This window comes from Rhinatrema bivittatum, chromosome 1 (assembly GCF_901001135.1).
Source record: "Rhinatrema bivittatum chromosome 1, aRhiBiv1.1, whole genome shotgun sequence".
In the NCBI taxonomy this organism is placed as follows: domain Eukaryota; kingdom Metazoa; phylum Chordata; class Amphibia; order Gymnophiona; family Rhinatrematidae; genus Rhinatrema; species Rhinatrema bivittatum.
In genome coordinates, this window is record NC_042615.1 from 147004584 (window position 1) to 147010583 (window position 6000).

Genomic DNA, 6000 nt, shown 5'->3' on the forward strand with positions numbered 1-6000 from the left:
AGCGTACTTTTGTTCGCGCCTGGTGCACGAACAAAAGTACGCGCTTGCGTAAATTTATAAAATCTACCCCACTATTTATACATGCTTTTGTCCTCACACTGCGTTTAGATGGATTTTCTATGTGTTGGCATGCCTTTTCCCTAACAGCGCTCAGACGAATAATCAATGTGTTTAGAGTCAAGCATACAGCCGCGCTCAGATGTTCAATTAGTGTGTCTGTTCTTTTTAATGTTTAGCCAGAAAAAGCACAATATTATTGGCGTTTGTTTTGGCACCGATCATTTTTACAATTTTTACATTTTTATTAAGCGATCGGAAGGGTCTGTATGTTAACCACTGCGGCAAAAACCAACATTTAAGATAATTTCATGTTTTTTTTATTTATCAACTTTTTGCCCAATATCGTTTTTAAGCCACTTTGTTTTTAAATCAATCTATTTCACATTTCAGTTTATGTGCACATTTATACAGCATTCAGTGATACTTGAATCTTGTTCTTAATATTGTGTTGGTAGTCGTATGCTTACATTATTATGTTAAATGACATTGTAACAATATGACTCACAGTCAGAAGTTTAGGAAAGTTTTTTGTCACATGGAGAATAAGGATAAAGGTTAGCATTTAATAAGAGATCAAAAAGGTTTATAATAATGTTTTGCATATTTTTTTATAGTTTTTGCATTGCTGACATACGGGCCGATACAGTAAAAACGCGGGAGAGCGCACAGAACACTCTCCTGTGCGCACGATACAGTTAAAAAAATGTATTTAAATCAGGCCCGGCGGTAAAAAGAGGCACTAGGGACACTAGCACATCCCTAGCGCCTCTTTTTGGACAGGAGCGGCGGCTGTCAGCGGGTTTGACAGCCGACGCTCAATTTTGCCGGTGTCGGTTCTCGAGCCCACTCACAGCCACGGGCTCGGAAATCGGACGCTGGCAAAATTGAGCGTCCGGTTTTCGGCCCGACATTTTAAATTTTCTTTTTTTTTTACCCTTCAGGACATCCGACTTAATATCACTATGATATGCTTACACTATGATATTAAGTCAGAGGGTGCACAGAAAAGCAGTTTTTACTGCTTTTCTGTGCACTTTCCCGGTGCCGGCAGAAACTAGCGCCTACGTTTGGGTAGGCGCTAATTTCTTAGAGTAAAATGTGTGGCTTGGCTGCACATTTTACTTACTGTTTCCCGCGCGCATACCTAATAGGGCCTTCAACATGCATTTGCATGTTGAGGGCGCTATTAGGTGCCACGGGTTGGACGCGCGTTTTCCTCCTCTTACTGAATAAGGGGTAAGGGAAAACGCGCGTCCAAAAGCAGGCGCGCACTGTACTGTATTCAGCCTGTTAGTTACTTGTTGCTTGATGATACTACACCACTGTATTTCATTCAAGACCTTGGATTGTCTAAGGTAAAGTAATTATTACAGAATGATATGATCTAATTTTTGTACACTATGGGGTACAATAATCACTTTGTTTAAATATTGATGTCATTTTAATGTTTAATATTTATAATATCTTAATGACGATGTTGCATGAGTCATTTGGATGTTACCCTAATTTGCTTAAAAGATTTTAGTTTTATTGATTGTTTATTATATGGTTTGTTTGTAGCCCCTGAGGCAGCAGCTGTTGAGCTGCGAAACTCGGCCTGAGTCTGGCGGTTTTATGAATACGTCTCTACTTTAATAAATATTTGAAAAAGATCAAGGCATCTATCCTTTTGTGTTCACTTGACGGCAATTATAGATCGCCTACCTCTTTGCTTTCTGAGATCATTCACTGCTATACATTTTAATTCTCCCAGCTTACTTCTTAGACTTCTGGCATTAGCATACAAACATTTCAAAGTGTGTTTTTTGTTTCTATTTACATTCTGCTTTTAAATTGATAGGGATAGATTAGAATTTTTTAACTCAGGTGAGTTTTTAGTTACAGGCACTTTGACTTCTTTTCTTATTATTGGAACCTCACTGTCGGGATGCCCTAATTCTAATACGTCATTAGTATTCTTTGAAGATACCTCCCTCCGAACCATGTGCTGTGGATCGCTTTACACTTTTTCACATCAAATTTTATCTGCCATTCAAATGCCTAGTCTCCCGGGCTCTTAATATTACCTCAGAATCCTCTAACAACTTTGAATAATTTCATATTATCTGCAAATCTGAGCAACTCACTCACTGCCAGATCATGTATGAATATTTTAAACAGCACTTGTCCCAGTACAGATCCTTGTATTACACCACACATGAATGATTTCTCCATTTGGAAAGCTTACTATTTAGTCCTACCCTCTGTTTCCTATCTTTTAGCCAGTTAATCCTCAATAGAATACTGCCTCCTATCCCATGTCTTTGTAATTTCCTTACAAGTTTCTTATGGCAGACACTGGCAAATGCCTTCTGAAAATCCAAATACAATATATAACTGACTCACCTTTATCTATATGTTTATTTACACCTTCAAAAAAAATCTAAGATATATAAAGACTTCCAAATAATTTTGTTTTAAAGAATAATTTCTAGTATTTTGCCCGGCATCAACATCAGGCTCACTGATCTTTCTGGTGATTTATTACTCTTTAATTTTCAATATGATCTGTTACATCCTCTATTATTACAGAGATGTGTTAATTGCTCAGAATCACTACCATCAAAGAATCTTTCTGGAGTGGGAATGCTCCTCAGTGAAGACCAAAGAAAATAATTTATTTTTTCTTCTCTTTCCTTTTCCTCTCGAACTACCCCTTTTACATCTCACGAACCAACTGACTCTCCCACAAGTACTTGAAAAATGATTTGTTCTTGCCTCTAAGATAAGCTTCTCTTGGCCTGTCTTACTACTGTTTTAAATCTAGCTTGCCAGTACTTATGCTCTTGCCTATTTTATTCATTTGGGTCTACTTCCAGTCTTATAAATGATGTCCTTTAGGCTTTAAACTGCTTCTTTCATCTCACCATTAAATCATGTTGGCAGTCATTTGGTCTTTCTTCAACCTTTTTTTTGTTTAATGAATAGGATGCATTTTTTCTTGGCTTTCAAGAAGGTATTTTTAAACAATGCCCATGCCTCATCCAAACTTGCTCTTTTTAGGTTTTCCTCCTTCTACCAAAGTCTCCCCTTTATAAAATGTTATGTATGTAGTAGTTTTACAAAATGTCCTCTTCTCCAGTAAGAATGTCAAATTTGATTGCATTATAATCATTGTTGATAAGTCATCCCACCACAGTAACTCCTTACACGAGGTCATGCATTACACTGAAGACTAAATCTAAAGTAGCTGCCTCTCTCGTCAGCTGTAGGACCAGCTGCCCCAATGAAACAGAGGCATCAAAAAAAAAAAAAAAAACTTAATCTCTCTACCATGTCCAGATGAGACATGAACCCAATCAATATTGGGGAAATTGAAGTCTCCCATTATTGTATTGCCACATTTATTTGCCTCATTTCTGCAAGCACTTCACATTCAGCATTTCTTCATCTTGGCCAGGTGGCGACCCACTGCTACTCTTTATCCATTACACAGTGCATTTTGTTTCCTGCAGGATTTTTACACTATCCAGTGTTCTAAATGGCTTTCAATAAAAACAGACAGATGACATAAAACAATATTCAATAAAAAGACAAACCTGCTGGGAGAGCTAGCACTGCTGCAAACAAAACTACACTATCAAATCAGCTAGTTCTAACATTCTTAGTGCAGCTAGAAAAAGTTTAGACAGAGAACTGAAACAAAAGCAAAAATGTTTCTTTAAAGAAATGTCTTCACCTGTTTCCAGAAAGTGGTGATATATGGTTCTTTCTGAAGTGTTCAGGTAGGGAGTTGCCCAACTGGGGGCCAGCTACTGCAAAAATTCTCTCTTGAAATGGTGTGGGCTGAATTGACCATTTTGTAGGGACGTCCAGAAGACTGTGGCCAACATACCTTAATACCCTGGTTAGCCTATAGATTTTCAGACACAAACTGATACATAATGTGTATCACCGATGAGTGCTCTATGAATTTAAGTTAATATTTTGAACTTTATCCTCCACTGTACCGGTAGCCAGTGGAGGGATTATAGCACAGGTACATGGTTGTTAGCAGTGCCAGTCAAAACCAAGAAGCTGAGTTCCAAATTAATTGTAATGTTTGTAGACAGGGTGCAAGAAGGCAAAGATAAATATTTTACACCTTATCACAGTGTCCACACAATAAACAACCTAAATAAGACAAACATACAGAACATGAGACTTGGGATATTTCATAAAGCAAAACAATAGTTAAAAAAGAAAAGAAAGTTCAGGAGGCTAAAAACAAAACAAACCATCAGGCCTAAGATTTAAAAGCAGCTTCAAAAAGTTGGATCATTAGATGGGATTTAAACACAGCAAAAGAGGGAGCATGATGCACCACCAAGCACACGGCACAGTCAGGGGGAAAGAAGGCATATAGCCTCTTATAATACCATATATTCTAACGCTCCAATATAACTATTCAGACACATACAGACATTTCAAGATATGTTTATGTTTTACAATAATCTACTTAACACAGTTCTAAGTGGAAGATTTTTTTTTTAAAGCACACAAATGTGAATGACTCTAAAGTGCCTGTATCATCTGTTAACGAGGAGGTTGTGAATACAAATAGAAATACAGATGCAAACATACTTACACCAAACAAATAAGTCACACATACAAAAAGCTTGGAAATAAATCTCTGACAATGCACGCAAAAGAAAGCCTCCTGATATAAGTGACCCTTAAATTTCTTCCTAAAGAGAGCATAATCTTGCATTAATTGTAATTCAGTAGGAAAACCATTCCAGAAGGTTGAAGCAATTATAGAAAATCCTCGCCACCAGGTTTCTTGAAGACCAGCATTTTTTCAGACTCGGTGAGCAGAAATTAATCGGCAGGGCAAAGAACACAAAATAGTGCATGACCAAGAAGTATATATGACTTTTTATTGAGTTATACACCTCTCTACCATATATATATATATATATTCCGGCTGTGGGAATAAGGCCCCTATGGCAGCGCAGCGCGGCCGGCTCACCTCTACCCCAAGCCCCGGCGACGGCGGACAGACGCGGGTCACCTCCGGCGGGAAACAGCAAGAAGGGGCGCTCCCTCCCCCACCGCTGAGGGAAGAGAAACACCGGCGCCAGCCAAACCCCGCCCACCGACCGCCCCTTTGCCCACCCACCACTACCATTGAGGGAATAAGGCCCCGGCAGCAGCAGCAGCGCGGCTAGCTCACCGCCACCCGAGCTTTGACGATGGCAGAGGGACACGGTGCGACGGCAGACAGACGCGGCTCACCTCCACCCGGAGCCGCATCAGAAGAAAGAAGAGAGCGGAAAGGAGCGCTCCCTTCCCCCACACGTGAGGGAAGGCAAACACTGGCGCCAGCCGGCCAGAGCCCGCCCACCACTACCGCTGATGGAATAAAGTCTCGGCGCCTGCGCCGCCAGGTCCGAGTACAAAGGAGCCTGCCTGTTTGTGCTCGCCTGAAGTGGACCGGTAGCGGCTTTTTTTTAGTTTTGCTCTTTTGCCCTGTCTACTCAAAGAAAATGGAGCAGGAACACCTCATCACAACTAGGATAGGCCAAGGCTTACATGGAAACCTTACATTAGAATTACGACAGGAACCATGTCTACCAGCCTTCAGAAAAAGACTTAAAACATGGCTGTTCAAGAAAGCCTTTCCGGACCCTTACTGATTCTCCTACACTAAATACAACAAGACTGATCATCTTCCGTTAAACTAATATAGTCATTAACAACCTCCGCAAAGTTCTACCTCTTGTTAAACTTCTATCTTCCTCTTCTTTTACTCCCAGTTAGAATCATCCCTGTTTTATTGTAACTTCTTCTTCTGAGCACTTGTTATAATCTACCTTATAAATGGCCTGTGACCGACGGCCCGCAAATGCGCAGTAGAGACCAGCTCTACTGCGCATGTGCGGGCGAGCACGTCGCTCTGAGGCAGCTTCAGAAAGAAAA

General features: G+C 40.2%; 1 protein-coding gene across 3 annotated transcripts in view; it reads right to left on the reverse strand.

Annotated features, from left to right (window-relative positions):
* Positions 1-5470, reverse strand: part of ATP10D (ATPase phospholipid transporting 10D (putative)) — a 363249-nt gene extending 357779 nt beyond the window's left edge. For 2 of the 3 annotated variants that reach the window (XM_029588237.1, XM_029588271.1), the window contains exon 1: positions 5051-5168. The gene's annotated coding sequence lies outside the window, so the exon portion shown is untranslated. Of the gene's footprint in view, positions 1-5050; positions 5169-5316 lie in introns of those variants that run through there. The other variant, XM_029588247.1, reaches the window with a different exon arrangement.
* Positions 5471-6000: the final 530 nt, after the last annotated feature.